This window comes from Bos javanicus, chromosome 27 (genome assembly GCF_032452875.1).
Source record: "Bos javanicus breed banteng chromosome 27, ARS-OSU_banteng_1.0, whole genome shotgun sequence".
Classification (NCBI taxonomy): domain Eukaryota; kingdom Metazoa; phylum Chordata; class Mammalia; order Artiodactyla; family Bovidae; genus Bos; species Bos javanicus.
Genome location: NC_083894.1, coordinates 43,295,419 through 43,315,174, shown reverse-complemented (window position 1 = coordinate 43,315,174; position 19,756 = coordinate 43,295,419). Strand labels below are relative to the sequence as shown.

Below are 19,756 nucleotides of genomic sequence, written 5' to 3'. Positions count from 1 at the left end.
TTGGTAGTTTTTTTAAAAAAGGGACACCTCTTGTGATCCCAGTTAATAATACAGCTAGAAAATATATTAAAGGTGAAAAATTCATATTGATGTTTCTGATATAATTCTTAAAATACTAAAATCCTTTTAAAACTTTATACCAAAATATAAACATTGACAACATGCTTCCTTAGATTTTCTTTAGCCCCTCATGCAAACTGTACAAAGTGCTTTTATCACTTAGAACCCTTATCTGTCCCACGAGCCATCAGTGTGCAGTCACTCTAATAACAGATAGTTCAAAGTGATTGTCTGCAGGAGAAAATAAGAATAGAAACTGTATTTTGTAAGAAAGAAATTTTAGCTTTACAAAATATCAAAGAATGGGAGAGACTATAGTTTCAAGCTCTCTGGCTATGTGAGTTCATCCCAGTGTTCCAGTTGTGTTTGAATATGAAGATCTTGTGACTCATATTAGGGCTCTGTACCCACAATTCTCAACTTCCTGGCACTCAATCACACCATCTGTGCCGACCCTGAAATTGAGGGGATCCATGATGAACCGCAGGCTGGACTTGCATGTGGAATTGACAGTGCAGCATTCTAGTGACGCACCTTTAAAAAAGGCACCGGGCAGTAAGGCTGTGTCTCTAAATGCCAGACAAATTTTAACGGTAGCTTATACCACACACAGGTAATAAACAAGCTTGCAAACAGAGCATCTAAAGTGTGCATTATACTTGAAGGAGGGAAAGTAAAGATCAGAATAGTATAAATATGTCCTCCATAGCATCTACCAGATATACCAGCCTCAGGCTTTCCTTACAGTCTAAAAGGAAAAATATAGACTCTTCCCAAGGAAAGAATAATTCAGATATTAGACATTTCAAACTTCATTTGAAATTCTTAAAAAGCAGCAGTTTCATGTCACATTATGTGATATGATTATTTGCATGGCAAACAGAAATTTTACAAATTCTGAAAATACAAGATTCTGGAATACATAAGACTGTGTGTGTAATATGGTTATTGGTCTATGCTGTGTTTAACACAACTTCTATATTTTCTCAAGAAAGGCCTTTACCAGTGATTGGACACATGATGTTTTATTGCACATGTCCACAGATGAGATGAGGCCACAGCTGTGTGTTTTCAGGAACCAGAACTTCTTCACAGGGAAGATCTCACTCATCACAGCAAGGGGGAGTGCAAAAGGAGGGAAAACATTGCCCATATCCAGGAAAAAAGTTCAGAACACCAAGCATTTTACCATTAAAGCAGCCTCACTGAAGGAAATCGCCAATAGATGTCTTAAATTACTCTCAGAAGAACTGAGGACTTTAGTTAGACAAAGAGTTAGCATGATTCCACCCGGATCCAGCCTTAATGCTTATTTGCTTGAACTCTAACAGTATATGTGATGCTTAAAGTATTAAAACTGAGAACTACTGTCAGCTTCTAATTGAAGAAGGGACCATTGAATCAGTTACACATGGAAATTCACTAGGCCGTGTCTCAAGAATTCTCTCCGTTTTATACTCCATTAAATACTCTGTCTTTGAATGTTTTAAGATAGGCTTTATGAAGCCACCAAATCACCATGTCCTTGGGCAACAAATAGTTTAATATGCTTGAGAACCAATCATCATATGGGTTAAGATCTTAACACGTAGCTGTGTGAGTTTAAGTCTTAAGTCTCTGGACCTCCTTTTTTATGTCAAAGCAAGTGGGATAACTTACTGAAGCTGAAACTCCAATACTTTGGCCACCTGATGCAAACAGCCGACTCATTGGAAAAGCCCCTGATGCTGCGAAACATTGAAGGCAGGAGGAGAAGGGGGTGACAGAGGATGAGATGGTTGGACGGCATCACCAACTCAATGGACACGAAGTTGGGCAGACTCCAAGAGCTGGTGGGGGACAAGAAAGCCTGGTGTGCTGCAGTCCTTGGGGTCGCAAAGAGTCAGACACGACTTGACAGCTGAACAACCAGCAGGAAAACAGTGCTCGGTTGGAGGAAATCAAAGATATAATATGCAGAAGCAAATGGCGAGGGCCTAAAGAATTGTGGTTGGTTATTTATAAAACAAATATACGTTATCTGTCCAAAAGTGATAGAAAAATAATGAATGTTTTTCAAGGATGCATTTATCATACTGCCTTAGCCATCCTCTATGGAGCATACCCAGACATGGTCAAATAAAAACTATATTCTTCAAGTTATACCTGATTTGGGTCCTGAAAAGAGGGTCAAGGAATGTTAGCACAAATGTGTGTATTTGGGATAATTGATAAAAGTAATCTAAATAATAGTCAAGAATTCATTCTGAATCTTATCAGTATTAAAACCAAACAATGAGGTATTCTGAGATGTCCCTTAATCTGTGTATTAATTATCAATGCTGCATAACAAATTATCCGAACATTCAGTCAGCTTCTAGAGGTCAGAAATCCAGGTATGGTTACTTTAGAACTCCCAAACACCACTTGGAATACACAGTTAGAATACGGCAAAATTCCGTAAGTCTCATAAATGCCAATGCTGATGTCACTGTGCATCCTACAAAGCGGATGAACATAAGAAGGGTGAGGCTTTGCTCTTGGCCTCAGCTGCCACTGGACACAGGACACTGATTGACCATCATGAGCCATGGGACCTGCCGCCTTGACTACTGTCCTAACACTCACTGCTCCATACTCTGGGCAGCAGACACCACCCAAGCCTAGGGGGACAGACGGACAGACCACCTGGCTGCCAGCGGTAGTTCCTAAGAAAGTGTGAGTTTCAGGCCAAAGCTACCTCTGCACTACACACACTTACACTCACACACACCTGCTGGTGCTGAGAGTGAGTAACTGGCTTTTAGGAAATAGCTTGAACCAGGGAGTGCTGTATTTTTCTTTCGCACTCCTTGCAATATGTACATTACCCTCAGGTTTCATTATGGAAGGATGTGGTGTAGCATAAAATTTACCCAATACACACCCTCTTTTATTTATTTATTTTTTTTATGATGAACATATTATTTTATTTTTTTTATATTCCTTTATTTCTCATGTGTTCCCCATCCTGAACCCTCCTCCCTCCTCCCTCCCCATACCATCCCTCTGGGTCGTCCCAGTGCACCAGCCCCAAGCATCCAGCATCGTGCATTGAACCTGGACTGGCATCTCGTTTCATACATGACATTTCACATGTTTCAATGCCATTCTCCCAAATCTTCCCACCCTCTCCCTCTCCCACAGAGTCCAAAAGCCTGTTCTATACATCAGTGTCTCTTTTGCTGTCTCGTATACAGGGTTATCGTTACCATCTTTCTAAATTCCATATATATGCGTTAGTATACTGTATTGGTGTTTTTCCTTCTGGCTTACTTCACTCTGTATAATAGGCTCCAGTTTCATCCACCTCATTAGAACTGATTCAAATGTATTCTTTTTAATGGCTGAGTAATATTCCATTGTGTATATGTACCACAGCTTTCTTCTCCATTCATCTGCTGATGGACGTCTAGGTTGCTTCCATGTCCTGGACCCTCTTTTAATGAAAGGAGGAGAAAAAGTAAAAATTTTCACCATGGAATCCACAGTTGATGTGGTCTGGACTTAGATATTTCAATAATTTTATATTTAGAAAATGGATAAATAGATGTAAAAAAAAATAAAGTATAGAGAGTTTTCATTTGCAAGCAAACTTGCTTTGTGGAACTAGTTCAGATGAAAGACTACAATCTTTTTGAAAAACCACTCCTCAAAAGATTTTTTTAATTTAATTTTCATTTTATATTAGAATATAGTTGATTTACAATGTTGTGTTAGTTTCAGGTGTACAGCAAAGTGATTCAGATATATATATATATGTATGTATATATATCTCCATTCTTTTTCAGATTCTTTTCCCAACAAATTAGTACAGAATATTGAGTACAGCTCCCTGTGCTATACAGTAGGTCCTGCTTGATTACCTATTTTATATATAGTAGTGTATATATGTTAATCTCAGCCTCCTAACTTATCCCTCCCTCCAACCTTTTCCCTTTGGTAATCATAAGTTTGTTCTCTATGTCTGTGAGTCTGTTTCTATTTTGTAAGTTCATTTGAATTATTTTTTTAGATTTCACTTATAAGTGATATATCTGAGATTTGTCTTTCTCTGATTCACTTTGCTTAGTATGATAATCTCTGGGTCCGTCCATGTTGCTGCAAGTGATATTATTGTGTTCTTTTTATGGCTGAGGGAAGGGGGAGCCTGGTGGGCTGCCCTCTATGGGGTCACACAGAGTCGGACACGACTGAAGTGACTTAGCAGCAGCAGTATTCTGTTATATACATGCACAGGATCTTCTTAACCTGTTCATCTGTCGATGGACATCTAGGTGGTTTCCAAGTCCAGGCTGTTCTCAATAATGCTGCTGTGATTACTGGATGTATGTATTTTTTTGAATTATGGTTTTCTCTGGATATATGTGCAGGAGTGGGATTGCTGGGTCATATGGTAGTTTTATTCCTAGTTTTTTAGGGAACCTCCATACTGTTCTCCACAGTAGCTGTATCAATGTACATTCCCACCGATAGTGCAAGAGGGTTCCCTTTTTTCACCTCCTCTCCAGCATTGTTTGCAGACATTTTGAAGATGGCCATTCCGACCAGTGTGTGGTAATACTCACTGTAATTTTGACTTACATATCTCAAAAGTTTTTTTTTTTTTTTTAACAAGCCTCAGCTTGCTTTGATTTTTGCTCTATATCCCTATATCTTCAACAATGACTTAGTTGCCTTTTCCTCCTCTTTCTTTTTAAATGATTAAGACTTTTCCTGAAAGAATGTCTTTTTCCCTAGATATAAACACTATTCTTTCATGCCTGGTTACTACCTAATACAGTCCTCAACACCTCAAGAGCCCCGCACTCATTTTGCTGACTAATTGACTCTAAGAGTTTGAATTATTGCACCAGATTTTCTCATCCATAAATTATTACTCTGTCCGAAGCTGACCAATTCAAAAGCTGCATCCAGTTGAGGAGGACACCAGAATCTCATCTGGAAAATTACTGTTCAAATTTATGTAGCTTCCAAAACGCCCAATTAATTCTCAAGATCTAATTTACTCCCTGGAAGAATCTATCATATTAAATTTACGTTCCTTCAAATTAAAAGATGATTTTAAAATAAGGGCTTTTGCACACTCAATATCTCTTTGTTCTCCGGATGAGACACACCAAATATGACTGTAATTAGCTTAATATTTTTCTACAGTGTTTTATAGTCTTTAAAGGACTTCTGCTTTTAAAGGATTTCCACATACAAGTCCTGGGAGCCCTTCAGATGCAGCGTATTTTCCTTTATCTGACAGTGTAAAACATGGGGACTTGGAGGGATTTTTCTAGGGTCCCATCACCAGTCAGAGGTGAAGCTGGCCTTTGTTCCGAGGCTCTTTGTAAGTTCCCGGCAGGCCCTTCTCGCATCCGTATTTTCTGTGATTTTGATACACACCACAGGAGCCCAGGCACCCACATGGACTTTGTCATAAACTGATGGAATGTCGTTCCTTCACTGCTCTCTTTCTTTAGCAAAGAAGACTACCTGTGTCTGCTACATGCATTACTTCTGGTGCAACGTTCCAAGACTCAGTATGCTTTAAGGGGACCCGGCTGAGCGGGGAGGAGCTGGTGGGAGGATGAAGAGGAGCCCTTCCGCCTGTTTTAGGGACACTGTCCACTCCCCCTCTTCTCCACCCCACGGCACACGCCTCAGGCCCAGAAGACAAGTCACACAGCTGGCCAGCAACCGGCATGTCTGCAGAAGAGCAGGAGAAAGGCAGCCCCGCGCTCCCAGCCGCCTGGTGGGAAAGCTAGACGGTGGGAAAGCTAGACGGTGGGAAAGCTGGACGGTGGGAAAGCTAGACGGTGGGAAAGCTGGACGGGACGGGCCAGAGCGCCGCCCCGTCACAGGCTCCTCCTCCTCTGTGTTCACAAGGACCCTCCAGAGACAAAGGCGGTTCAAAGGAACCTAGCATGAACTTGCCTCGTGCAGTCACTGTCAGACCAATGTTTCCCCCCAAATTAAAAACGAGTGGCAGAACAAATGCGGCAATTACATTCTGAAATCTCGGGGCCGGGGACCGTCAGGGAGCTGTTTTTCATGTAACAATTTGAGTTGTGACGTCACAGAATCAGGGTCTCTTTTTTTGTTGTTGCTGCCTTTATTTTTTTTAATTTATATTTTTTGAAAGTATATTTCTTTTTATAAATTTGACTGAAATGTAACTGATTGACAACGTTGTGTTAATTTCTGGTGGACAGCAAAGTGACCCCATTATACCTCCGCTTTCACATTCGTTTCCGTTACGATTTATCGCAGGATGCTGAGTATGGTCCCCTGTGCTGTACGCAGGACCTGACGTTTCCTGCTGCTGCTGCTGCTGCTCAGTCGCTTCAGTCGCGTCCGACTCTGTGCGACCCCATAGACGGCAACCCACCAGGCTCCCCCGTCCCTGGGATTCTCCAGGCAAGAACTGTTACTTTACTTTAAATTCCCAATAAAAATGAAGAAAAAAATACTTTGTTGTTAAAACAAAACAGACTTCCAAGCTAATTATCAGAACTTTTCTGAAGGGAGTTTTATAAGCAAAGAAAGGAACTCATTAAGCACCAATATGACAAAGAAAACCCAATTAGGAGTTTTATGTTCAGGATAAAAAGTTAATGAGTCCCAAAAGACAAAGTTGCCTTATTTCTCTGGATAGATTTTTGTACCTTTTCTGTTAGGAAAATTTATTTTTAACATAATTTAACCAAGCAAGTCACTTGACCTCTCTGGGTCCCGGTCTCCTGATCCCTGAGTATCTCAATGAGCTTCTGTAAGAATAAAGTCACGGTGGGTAAGAGCATGTTCAGATGTGCCTGCTCTCATCGTTCAGATGTGCCTGCTCTCATCGTTCAGATGTGCCTGCTCTCATCGTTCAGATGTACCTGCTCTCATCGTTCAGATGTACCTGCTCTCACGCGACTGCTTTTCACAAGAAGAGGGCACGTACACTGCGTGTGCAGCCACAGGGTCCACGTCCAGGCTTCTCTTTCTTAATAAAATATTTATGTTTTGACAGTGACACATGTGGCTTTTCTGGTTGGCTTTAAAGTTTTGGGTATACCTTGCAGTCTAGTCTAAAATTTTATAGGGTGGACTATCTCGGCTCATGGCAAATAGATGGGGAAAAATGGAAACAATGGCAGATTTTATTTTCTTGGGCTCCAAATCACTGCAGATTGTCACTGCAGCCACAAAATTAAAAGATGCTCCTTAGAAGAAAAGTTATGACCAACCTAGACAGCATATTATAAAGCAGAGACATTACTTTTCTGACTAAGTTCTGTCTAGTCCAAGCTATGGTTTTTCCAGTAGTCATGCACAGATGTGAGAGTTGGACCATAAAGAAGGCTGAGCACTGAAGAACGGATGCTTTTGAATTGTAGTGTTGGAGAAGACTCTTGAGAGTCCTGTGAACTGTAAGGAGATCCAACCAGTCCATCCTAAAGGAAATCAGTCCTGAATATTCATTGGAAGGACTGATGCTGAAGCTTCAGTACTTTGGCACCTGATGCGGTCTGTCATCCTGTTGTGTAGAGTTAAATCCAACTGTGGTCAGAGGTCTATGGAAACATTAAACTGTCAGATCTCTGTAACCAATTCAGGAATATTTAAGCCCCTTCAAGATGCAGTGATTTATATGGGGCTCACAAGTCCTGTGGTAAAGCTCTTGAACTTTGTCCACACTTAAGATTCAGACTATCCAAACAGATTGATTGCAGCTCTGGGAGGCTTAGTTTCCAAAGGCAGCCAGAGAGGACCAAAGCCACCCTGAAGGGAAAATCTGACAGCGTAGACTAGAGGCAACTGGGTTTCTAAGGCAAGTGATCCCAAGTATAATGTGAGGGTGTGTGCAACCAGGCTTCCCACTAGCTTTTCCTACCAAAATCCTGTGCAGCCTTGGGAAGTGGGGACTGTGCTGGAAAGGAAGGACTGTCCTCTCAGGCACCCAGCCAGGAGGGAACTCGACACAGAGTAGGAAAGATGTTTTATCACCATCTGGTTGTTGTTGATTTTCTCTTGTTGCCTAGCAAAAGAGGTCAGCACTTAGACATCAACGACAGAGTTTCTCCTGAAAAGCTGTGACGTGACAGCTCAAGTTCATCTGGACAGTCACTTCAGGCTCACCAGCATCGCCACTTGTGTGCTCCGTCGTGTCTGTCTCTGTGACTTTGTGGACTGTGGCCCGCCAGGCTCCTCTGTCCGTGGGACTCTCCAGGCAAGAATACTGGAGTGGGTTGCCATTTCTTTCTCCAAATTAGGGCTCACAAGACCATAGAATCTAGCGATTTCCTCCTCACTAAACCCACATGTTCTGTCCTATTTCTACAAACAGCCATTACTCTACTAGCAAAAGACAGGAAAAGGGGAAGTGAAGAAAGAGTTTTTAAATCTGATGTCAAGACAGGCTTCCCACCCAGACCCAACTCCAGCTTGGATGACGACAGCTACATCCTCGTGTGACAAGTAGGTGTAAGTGAAAGAGTAAGGTCCAGTGTTCAGGAGCCAGAGTGGAGGGCAGTTGACTCCAGACAGCACCCTATGGCTCTTTTCAACAATTTTGTAATATATAGATATATATTTTGGGCTTCCCAAGTGGCTCAGCGGTAAAGAATCCACCTGCCAATGCAGGAGATGCGGGTTTGATCCCTGGGTTGGGAAGATCCCCTGGAGGAAAAAATGGCAACCCACTCCAGTATTCTTGCCTGGAGAATTCCATGGTCAGAGGAGCCTGGTGGGCTAGAGCCCATGGGGTCACAAAGAGTCGGACACAAATGAAGCAATTTAGCATGCAGACCCGCAGCACATAACTCATCTAACTGGTTTTCCACTTGTTTTTAGAGACATGGTGGGTGAAATGGCAGAAATTTATAAACATTTAAAGAGCTCTCCAAGTGGGCCAGAGAAAACCCACAGCTTTAGGAAGACAAGAGGTGGCAATAAATACGAAACAATGGCAGCTGGTGTTCAGAGGCCAAGTTCTCCAAGGTCACCCCAAGGGTCAAAAAGCCATCGGCAACAGTGGTAGTGAGCAACCTGGAGACTCAGATGCCCACTAACAAAGTGGCAAGTGATGGTCCAGAGTTAGCGTAAGGATGAGTGGTACAGAGGAGTGTAAAAGGAGACAGACCCCCCAAACCCCCCAGAGCTCAAGAGTTGGAAGAGAGGGGCTTCCCTGGTGGTCTATTGGTTAAGACTGCACACTGCCAATGCAGGGAGTATGGGTTCGATCCCTGCTTGGAGAACTAAGATCTCACATGCTGTACAGCATGGCCAAAGATTAAAAAAAGAGAGAGAGAGAGCTGAAGGGGAGAAAACACAGCCATTCTTATCCAAATACCGTGTGGGTTCTGTTAACCCTGTAGAAATACTGAGGACTGAGAAGTCCAGTATGGGAGCCACGAGGTGTGCCTCATGGTGACTGACAGGTAAATTTACTCTGTTTACATTTAAATAAAATGAAAAGTTCAGTTCCTCAGTCCCAGTAGCACTCAATATCCACAGGGGTCTAGAGGCTGCTGTAGGCGACAAAGCAGACACAGAACCATCCTATCACCACACAAAATTTCTATTGACCAGCTCTGATCTAGAAGTGAGCTGACTTAGGCCCAGCAAACTACTTCCTGGAGGACCACAGGTAAGAGTTTTAGGTGGCACCTAAATGGAGTGTAGGCTAAATAACTGCTGAATAAAGGAAACAGCAGCAAGCGTCGGAAGTAACAGAACTCCTGAAACAGAGCAGGACTCCATGGTTCTCGACCCTAATGTCTTCAGCTTGCCTTTCTTCTGTAGAAAAACTTTAGCCAAAGAGTAAATTTAATCAGAGAAGGAAGAAAATGCAAAAACATAGGAACACCATCAGAGGGGACTGTTTTTCAGTCATTAAGTAAACTCAAGGACATTTAATTTATTCTCAAGGGTTACAGTAATATTCTGAGCCATATCCTGAGAGCTGTCTTGTAGATGCCGAAATCCCCAGCAGGCGGAAGAAGTAAGCATGATGAGCAGACTGCACCCGTGATATAAGCTGCCACAATTCCAAGAGCTGGCCTCAAAGAAACGGGAGCAAGCCAACCCTGGAACTAAAGACCAACGATGCAATCTGCCGGCAACACAGGAGACCCAGGTTCGATCCCTGGGTCAGGAAGATCCCCTGGAGAAGAGGATGGCCACCCACTCCAGGCTTCTTACCTGAGAAATCCCATGGACAGAGGAGCCTGGTGGGCTACAGTCCATAGAGCCACAGAGCTGGACAGGACTGAGCGACTAAGCACAGACAGTATCAAGATCAGACCAGCACACAACTCATTTCAAGCTGACTGTCAGACCTGACTGCTGTTTCCACGTGGAGCCCCTTCCCTCTGTCTGTAAAAGCTCTTCCCCAGTGGTTCTCAGTTGGGGGTGGGGTGGGGGACTTTGGCCTTTGGACAGCAGGCTGCCCCGTCCTCTGGTGGCCAGTCTCTGAAATAAAGCAAACTTTCCTTTCCACCAACCTTAGCTCTATTGGCTTTTGAGTGGTGAGCTGCCAGAGCCCCACGGTCAGTTACATCCCTACTATTCAAACAAATAAGAAAAGGCCTGCGAGGCACTAAATGTTACTGATAAGGTGACCCTTTAAGTTCGAGCCTGGAGGGTTCCAACCAGGTCTGTGATGATATCCGGAAGCCTTCAGAACGAGAATGATGACCATAGAGTAAAATCACATTTGCTCACACAGTTGCATTTGCACAATTATCAGATGCCACTATACCTGTGTGTTTTTAACGGGGAGGGAGGAGGGAGGGGGTTCGGGATGGAGAACACGTGTATACTGTGGCGGACTCATGTTGATGTATGGCAAAACCAATACAATATTGTAAAGTTAAAAAATTAAATTAAAAAAAGAAAAAGAAATAAATTTATATTAAAAAAGACTATTTGTATATTTAACTTCCTTACTGTGTTTGACTGCACACTACAACCACCATTACAATTTGGAATGGAGATAAGAATAAAGCAACTCCAGCTTCAGGAGCATCTTGGCGATGGCTTTCAGGTCCTCCAGCCCTCCTTCCCAGAATCTGGGCAGTGAAAAATAAACGTGTATCGATAATCCTCATAAGACAGACATTAAGAACTCACTCACCTTCAAAGTCATTTGAACATCTTTAAAGCTGGAACATGTTTCTAACCTTCAAATGGGATAAGTAGGGTCAGTGTTCTAGGTTAGTAAACATAATGTTTTGTTTTTAAAATTACTTTACACCAGGAAGTATGGTTAAACCTTCACATTATTTTATGAAAGTGGAATCATTGGTTTCACTACATGTCAAAGAACATTTTAGGAAAAATTCAGGCAACAAAAATCAGTTCAGATAAATAATACTCAGACAAAGCTTTAGATGTATTCCTAATACTGATGTCTAGTTCAATTAAATCAGACATTTAGGCTAAAAGAAATGTGTTACATCTCACATAAAACCCATTTTTATTTCCTTTGGAGCTATTGTAGTCAACATTTCTACACAAAAGTAGTTATTGAAGCCTTATGATTTTAATAATTTTTCTGGCTCATCCAGAAAAACATCTCATTCAAGTGAGAAGAAATGGAATTCACACCTTGACCCAAGGACAGATAAATAATTAAAACCAGATGCAAGGGGTGAGGTGTGGTAATATGCTTTTTACAGGTTACTCCTTACCTGCCCCAGTGAATGAAACAAATTTCCTTACACAATATAAATACAGTGTATGTGAGACCTAATGTGAGATGCCCAGCAAAGCATTCATTATTCGTAAATGTATTTGGTTAAAATGGTGCTAATGAAGTAAAATAGAGCAGTTTTTCTCTGTATGTAGAAATCAGACTTACAGAAGGAAACATTTGCCCAATATAAAGCAAAACTTTTGTCCTGGCTTGCTATCTCCCAAATACAAACACTGATTTCAGTATCATACAAATCAATGAATGCACTTACTTCATTTCACAAATATGAATTAGGTACCTATTATTTGCTCTTGCAAACTTTTTTAAAAGGTGTCATGCAGAAGACAGAATCTGAAGGGCTGGGGGATAGGGTAGGTGATTTTAAATAGGGTGGCAAAGGAAAACCTCTTTAGGAGGGTGGACATTTGAGCAAACATTCAAGTATTAGAGGTGAGCACGGTACCAAGGACAATCTTTGGAGAGAGAGGCACCAGAGAAGGGAAGGCCGGGCAAAGGCCTCTGGACGGGCGCGTGTCCGGGGCATAAAGGAGCAAAGACAGCACTGCTGCCAGCAGCAGCAAGCCCGGGAAGCAGACCTTGGAGGAGGCACACAGTGACGGGGGACAGCCCCAGCAGAGGTGCACAGAGCGTCGTAAGGGGCTCTGCTTGTGTTTGGGGTAAATGAGGAGCGGCTGGAGCTTAAAGCAAAGAGGGACACTATATCCAAAATTTTACACAAAATTTCCAGCGAACTGGTCAAAATTTTAAACAGATCAAGAAAAGTCTTCAACGACCTCATGGCTACCGGGGGAGAAGGGAGAGACAGACTGGGAGATTCAGACTGGTGTGCACACACTGCTGTATTTAAAATAGACAGCTGAGACCCACTGTATAGCACAGGGAGCTCTACTCAATATTCTGTAATGACCTCCATGGGAAAACGACTTGAAAAAGAATAGACGTATGCTCATGTATAAACTTCGCTTTACTCTGAAACCAGTACAATATTGTCAATCAACTACACTCCAATAGAAAATAAAAACCATTTAGAGAGCAAACTCTTGAAAAGGATGAAGCTCTTTTGGGACCAAAGCTACTTTTAGAGATTCTGTGCGGTCATGAGGAAATGAACCTTTTAACTTTAGGTGCTCCTGCAGTCGGCCCTTCAGTATTACAATAGTAAATGAAAATGTATCACAGCGTTGGTTATCTTCATTTAATAATGTTATTAGCCCTGGTCTCAATGTTGTGATATAACTGCTTCTGCTCTGAAGGACACAATAGATTTCTAATTGATCCATTTTTCAGGTTACACACTTGTGCTTGCTCTGATATTATCTTTTAATAGCTTAAAATGTTTTACATCTCCCTCTTGAGACTATCTGAATCTTGCTTCTCATTAAAATGTCTTTGGTAGTCTTCCTGGGATCTTGTGGAAGAAAATAAAAACCTCTAACGGAAACACAATTTGAGGAAAGAAAGATGTTTTTAGAATCTACCACTGATAGATACCTGGAGAAGGAAACTGCAACCCACTCCAGTATCCTTGCCTGGAGAATTCCATGGACAGAGGAGCCTGGCGGGCTGCAGTCCATGGGGTTGCAGGGAGTCAGACATGTCTGAGCAACCAAAAACACACACACCACTGATACAAGATTTGTATATAAACATTTTTGAAGATAAATCTATTTTTAAATTTAATAATATTTATAGAAAAATAGTGCCCATACAGTTCTGTTAATCACAAATCTTTCAGAATAAAATTGATAGGCAAATAGGACCCCCATTGAAAAACAATGAAAATATGGAATATATTTTAAGAGTACAGCTAACATAGGATATCTTGAGGGTAGCATAAACTTTTTGGGTTTGTTGTGGTAAAAAAAAAAAAAAGAACATAGAAGAGAAAATATCATTTAAACCTGTATAAACAACAGCTTTCTTTGCACAGATAATAAATTCACATAGCTTAAACCCCAAGGAATAAAATCTTCTGCAGCCTGAATTATTTTATATAGATATATATATATATATATATATATATATATATAATAAAGTTTGGACATTTAGAATAGGACCAACTCAGGTATCTGAAAGGAATAGATGAACAATCTGTCAATATTACTGGTTTCCCCAGAGGTCAAGGACTTACAGATAAAGCAGAGCTACGACTTCCCTGGCAGTCCACTGGCTAAGGATTCCCCTACCGGTGCAAAGGACATAGGTTCGATCCCTGGTCCGGGATGATCCCACAGGCCTCAGAGCAGCTACTGAGCCTCAGTGTAGAGCCTGCACTCCACAAGGGGAGCCAGTGCAGTGAGAAGCCCGTGAACGTGGAAAGCAGCCCCCGCCGCCGCAACTAGAGAAAGCCCACCCACAGCTACGAAGACTCAATGCAGCCATAAATTAATAAATTTAAAAAAGAAAGAAAGAAAAGGAAAAAGCAAAGCTAATGAACGTGGGCAAACCCCGGGAGATGGTAAGGGACAGGGAGCCTGGTGTGCCTCAGTCCATGGGGTAGCAAAGATTCGAACACAATTTGGCAAATGAACAACCACCACCAAAATAAAACACACACGACTCAGAAGAATCCAGCCAGCCTGGTGTGTATCGGATCTGTACAAGACTCTTCACCATGTACTCTAAAGGAGAATCCAGCCAGCCTGGTGTGTATCGGATCTGTACAAGACTCTTCACCATGTAGTCTAAAGGACTGTGAAAAGGCAGTGGACCAATGATTTGTTCCAGGAGGAACAAACAGGGCCGAACTACCTTCCCAACGCCACAGACTGAGAAAGAAAATTCCTTCCCATTCTAATCTCCTCCGTGATATCAGTAAACCACACTGCAGGCAATCTCAGTGGATTTGGGTACAATGCAGTCTCATAGTGATTTCAGAGGGAGAGCATAGATTTTTCAATAAACCAACCCATTACACTGTTAGCTCAGATGATGTCAGAAGCCCTCATGTTACCTGACCAATCCAGTAAGGTCTATCTTGTAGACAATCTCCACCTCTATAAAAGATCTAAAATATAAAATCCTATGTGAGCTTTTGTTTGCACCAAAGATGGGTGAACAATAACACTATTTACGCTCTCATCTAAAACAGTTCAGTTCAGTAGCTCAGTCCTGTCCAACTCTGTGCAACGCCACGGACTGCAGCACGCCCGGCCTCCCTGTTCATCACCAACTCCCGGAGATTACTCAGACTCATGTCCATTGAATCAGTGATGCTATCCAACCATCTCATCCTCTGTCGTCCCCTTCTCCTGCCCTCAATCTTTCCCAGCATCAGGGTCTTTTCAAATGAATTAGCTCTTCATATCAGGTGGCCAAATATTGGAGTTTCAGCTTCAACATCAGTCCTTCCAATGAACACCCAGGACTGATCTTCTTTAGGATGAGCTCGTTGGATCTCCTTGCAGCCCAAGGACTCACACGAGTCTTCTCCAAACCCACAGTTCAAAATCATCAGTTCTTCGGCACTCAGTTTTATTTATAGTCCAACTCTCACATCCATACATGACAACTGGAAAAACCATAGCCTTGACTAGACGGACCTTTGTTGGCAAAGCAACCCCATTCCAAAAGATAAAATATTTGGGAAAAGGGTCTTCAAAGCAGATCTCAGATAATGAAGTGGTCCCTGTGAAGTGAGAAATAAAGACGAGTTCCATAAAGGCCCGGCTTGAGGGCGATCCCAGGCTGTGGCCCAGAGAGGCGGCCCCAGGCAGAACCTGGTGAGCTCAGCGGGTTCCAGAGCAGGAAGTCGTGTCTGGGGAAACCAAGGCTGCCAGAGTGTCAGAGAGGATCTTTGCACAGAAAGGGAACTGCAGGGAGACTTGACGACTTAGCAAAGTACTAATCAGCACAGGCTTGTGAGGAAATCACCAGAGGCCTGGAAAAGAATTATCTGGAAGGATTGAGTGGAGCAGTACCTGGCACTCACACAGGCTAGGAATCGTGCCTGCTCCTGCTCCCACCAGCCAGATCGGAAAAAATCACCGCTCAGGAAAGTCTTGCCTCAGCAATGGAAATAACGAGCTCTGGACAGAGCATGAATTCAGATATACCTAACAAATCATAAAGCAAGACCTGAAAGGCTAAGATGATTCCAAGCAACGTAACTCACTTCAGAAAAGAAGTACAAAAGCATTTATTAGAAATCAAAAACACTCAGTACTCAACAAAGTAAAACTCACAACATCTGCCATCTAATCGAAGAGGACAAGACATGCAAAGACACTGGAAATCATGTCCATTATAAGGAAAATATTCAAATGAAAATGACCCAGTATTGTCACAGAAGTTAATTGTGACAGACAAGGAAATTTAAACATGACCATCATACCTCATATGTTCAAAGCATTAAGTAGAGAAATGGAAGATATTTGAAATAACAAATTGAACATCTAGAAATGCAAACTGCAATATTTGAGATAAAATATACACAGAGTAGGATAAACAGATTAAACATTTCTGAAGAAATAACAGTGAACTTGGAAATATAGCAATAAAACTATTTAAATGGAGACAGGGAGAAAAAGGAAAATTGTATATCTTTAAGCAGGTTGATTTATATGTAGTTGGGCATACTCAGAGGAGAAAAGGAAAGACAGAAAGAAATATTTGAGGAAGTAAAGGCAGAAAAATATCCAAAATTGATGAAAATTATAGATGTGAAGTATTTGTGGTACTGGAGAAGACTCTTGAGAGTCCCTTGGACTGCAAGGAGATCAAACCAGTCCATCTTAAGGGAAATCAACCCTGAATATGCATCAGAAGGACTGATACTGAAGCTGAAGCTCCAATACTTTGGCCATCTGATGCGAAGAGCCGACTCCTTGGAAAAGACCCTGATGCCGGGAAAGGTTGAACGCGGGAGAAGGGGGCAACAGAGGAGAATGAATGGTTAGATAGCATCGCCCACTCAGTGGACGTGAATTGGAGCAAACTACAGGATATAATGAAGGACAAGGAGCCGGGTGTGCTGCAGTCCATGGGGTCACAAAGATTCAGACCCTACTTAGTGACAGAACAACAACAAAAATGTGAAGATTTAAGGAAAGGACCATACCCAAGCAAGAGAAACACATCATAATTGAATTGGGCTTCCCTGCTGTCTCAGCTGGTAAAGAATCTGCCTGCAATGCAGGAGACCTGGGTTTGGTCCCTGGGTTGGGAAGATCCCCTGGAGAAGGGAAAGGCTGCCCACTCCAGTATTCTGGCCTGGAGAATTCCATGGACTATATAGTCCATGGGATTGCAAAGAGTCAGACACCACTGAGCAACTTTCACTTTCTTTCATAATTTAATTATTCAAAACCAGTGAGAAAGAGAAAACCCTACAAACAACCAGAGTAAAACAACGCTGTCTACAGAGAAAGAGACGAGGATAGTAGCAGATTAGTCACCAGAACAATGCCAGCAGGATGACAGTGTCAAAACAATTTTAAAGTATTGAAGGAAAAAAAAAAAAAACCTATAACACCATGCTAACACAAGTCAAAAAAAGCTGGAGTGGCTACGTATAAAGACACAAAGTTTTTCAGCAAAGGGTGTTAGTAGAGCTATTAGAATATCCGTTCATCAAAAGGTCATCGCATTCTGAATATTTATGTACTTACAGCAGAGCATCAAAACATTTGAAGGAGAACAGATTGAAATGCAAGAAGAAATAGATAAATCCACACTTATAATCTGATATTTCCACCCTTGCACTCACTCCATAATTGATAGAACAAGCAGGAAAAAGCTCAGCACAGGTATACTAGACCTGAGTGTGATCAACCAACTTGACCTTAAACAAACTTTCTATCCAACACCATAATACACATTCTTTTTAAGTATACATGGACCATTTACCAACATATCCTGAATCTTGAAGCATATCTCAATAAATTTCGAAGGATTCAAGTTACAAAATTCAAGTTCTTTGACCAAAAGGGACAAGTGAGAGGTAAATAACAGAAGGCCGTTAGGAAACACACAAATATTTGGAAACTAAATAACATACTTCAAACGGGTTTAAAAAGGTAGCCAAGAGGCAAATTATAAAATATTTTGTACTGAATAAAAATTAAACACAACATGTTACGGTCTGTGAAATGCCACTAAAGCTGATCATTGAGGAGACATCATAGCAAACTCCCCAACGTTCACAAACTTGATACCTTAAGATAATAAGGTATTATTATCTACAAAAATAAGAGTAAATGAGGCCCCGAGTTAGTGGAAGAAAGAAAATAATAAATATTGAAGTGGAAATCAATGAAATAAAAAACAGAAAAATAGTAGGGAAAAATCAATAAAATTAAAAGCTAAGTCTTTAAGAACAGCAGGAACATTGATAAACTTCTAGACAGACTGATCAGAAAAAAAAAAGGTATAACACAAATTATGAATATCTGGAATGAGAAAGGAAACATCTCTCAGATTCTAAAGACATTAAAAGGATCATAAGTGTTAGTAACAATTCCATGCTCATAAATTTGACAACTTAGATGAAATGGACACTTAAAAAAAAAAGATGCAAGTCATAATGCTCTCACAAGGATAAAGTAATCACTTGAAGAGCCCTATAGCCACTAAAGAAATTCAATTTGCAGTTTAAAAACCTTCCCTAAGAGAATGCCAGGTTAATATGTCTTTGCTTGTTTATTCAAGAAGAAAATATTACTAACCCATACAAATTCTTCCAGAAAACTGAAGAGAAGAGGATAATTCTTAATGCATTCTATAAAACCACTTTGCCCTGATAACAAAACCAAAGACATTACAAATAAAACTATAGATCAATATACCCACTGAACACAGTCATAAGAATCCTAACCCTAACCCAAATTTTAGCAATTTGAGTGCAGTAATAATGTATATAAAAAGTATAATGCATCATAACCAAGTGATATGTACTCTAAGAATGGACATTAATATTTGGAAATCAATAAATGTAACTTACCGTGTTGTTGTTCAGTTGCCCAGCCGTGTCTGACTCTTTGCGACCCCATGGCCTGCAGCACTCTGGGCCTCCCTGTCCCTCATTATCTCCCAAAGTTTGCCCAAGATCATGTCCATTGCATCAGTGATGACATCCAGGTGTCTCATCCTCTGACACCCTCTTCTCCTGCCCTCAATCTCTCTCAGCATCAGGGACTTTTCTGATGAGTCAGCTGTTTGCATCAGATGATCAAAATACTGGAGTTTCAGCTTCAACATTAGTCCTTCCAACGAGTATTCAGGGTTGATTTCCCTTAAGACAGACTGGTTTGATCTCCTTGCTCTCCAAGGAACTCTCAGGAGTCTCCTCCAGCACCACAGTTCAAAAGCATCAATTCTTTGGCACTCTGCCTTCTGTACCATCCAGCTCTCACAACTGCACATGACCACTGGGAAGACCGAAGACTAGACTACACGGACCTTTGTCGGCAGAGTGGTGTCTCTGCTTTTCAACACCCTGTCTAGGTTTGTCATCGCTATCCTGCCAAGAGGCAATCATCTTCTGATTTCATGGCTGCCATCACTGTCTTCTGTGATTCTGAGCCCAAGAAGAGCTCTATCATTGCTTCTATTTGCCATGAGTAAGGGGGCTGATGCCATGATCTTAGATTTTTTACTTAGTTTTAAGCCAGCCCTTTCACTCTCCTCCTTCACCCTCATCAGGAGGCTCTTTAGTTCCTCTTCACTTTCTGTCATTAGAGTGGTATCATCCGCACATCTGAGGTTGTTGATGTTTCTCCCGCCTATCTTGATTCCAGCTTGTAACTCATCCAGCCCAGCATTTCTCATAATGTGCTCAGCGTATAGATTAAACAGACAGGGTGACAGCAGACAGCCCTGTCATACTCCTTTCTCAATCTTCAACCAATCAATTGTTCTCTGCAGGGTTCTAACTGTTGCTTTTTGACCCACATACAGGTTTTCTGGAGACAGTTAAGATGGTCTGGTATCCCCATCTCTTTAAAAGCTTTCCACAGTTTATTATGATCCACACAGTCAAAGGCT

General features: G+C 41.6%; 1 long non-coding RNA gene across 1 annotated transcript in view; it reads left to right on the top strand.

The window, feature by feature from the left end:
* Positions 1-2,463: 2,463 nt before the first annotated feature.
* Positions 2,464-19,756, top strand: part of LOC133240104 (uncharacterized) — a 42,010-nt gene continuing 24,717 nt past the window's right edge. Inside the window, exon 1 of the long non-coding RNA XR_009734113.1 lies at positions 2,464-2,757. This is a non-coding gene — a long non-coding RNA (uncharacterized LOC133240104). The remainder of the gene's footprint in view (positions 2,758-19,756) is intronic.